This window comes from Plasmopara halstedii (assembly GCF_900000015.1).
Source record: "Plasmopara halstedii genome assembly, contig: Scaffold_3060, whole genome shotgun sequence".
Classification (NCBI taxonomy): Eukaryota; Oomycota; class Peronosporomycetes; order Peronosporales; family Peronosporaceae; genus Plasmopara; species Plasmopara halstedii.
This window is the reverse complement of record NW_020189964.1, coordinates 2,744,835-2,745,761: the sequence shown is the minus strand read 5'-3', so window position 1 is coordinate 2,745,761 and position 927 is coordinate 2,744,835.

The window sequence follows — 927 nt, the reverse complement described above, 5'->3', positions numbered from 1 at the left end:
GACGCATTCGCCTGCTCCACGGCAAGGAGTCGCTCCGACAGAGTGCGGTAGTCCTCAAAGTGAGGCAGCCGGCGCACGGCGTGCTTCAAATCGTCAAGAGCGTTCGCACAGCGATATGCTACTTCAGAATGACGCTCAGTGGAGCTCCCATCACGAAGGACCTCGTCCTCAAGAGCTCGAGGAGCATCACGAGTCACCGGACGGCGGTCAACCCGGTTTTCTCCGCCCGCCACCGACTCTCCTCCATGAGAACGGTGACGTCCACTATCCCGTGGAACGGCTAGTGCGACGACGTTGCCACCAGGGTCAAACCCAATATCTGGTGAAGTGGCGGGGATGTCCCGACTCCGAAAACTCGTGGAAGTTTGAGACGCCACTTCGGCAAGATTGCCCGGCGCCGTGGACGCTTTTGAGCAGAAAGATTTAGACAGCCCGCGTCATCAGACGCCCCGCGCTTTCCGGCAATAGCCAGGGAAGTAGAATGGCCACGAGATGAGCTCAAGCAGTGGCCTTGGCCTCTTGCGGTCGCAGTCACAGAGCTCGCGGGAGCGCTAGGGGTCGACCCATACGTCGCAGGGCGACAATCCGAAGGAAGTTGACGGCGTGCCTTGATTTTGGCAAACTCAAATCGGAGGTGTCGCTCCACACGCACGTCCACTTCCTTGTGGCTCAACCGCAAGTTATTCAGTGAGAAAGCTTGCGGTGCCGTTGCACTTATCGCTCAAAGAGCGATTCGTCATCTGTAGCGCTTTCGCCAGGGGCGAGCACTACAGGAATTGTCCGCATTGCAGGTACATGAGAGCCACCTCGTCGAGCACTCAGACGAGTGCAATAAGCTTCCAACGTGGAAACTAAGAAGCGAGCTCGAAGAGATTTCCGTTCGGCAAGCTCATCTTCTGTTATGACCGGGAGCCCGATGATGTGGAC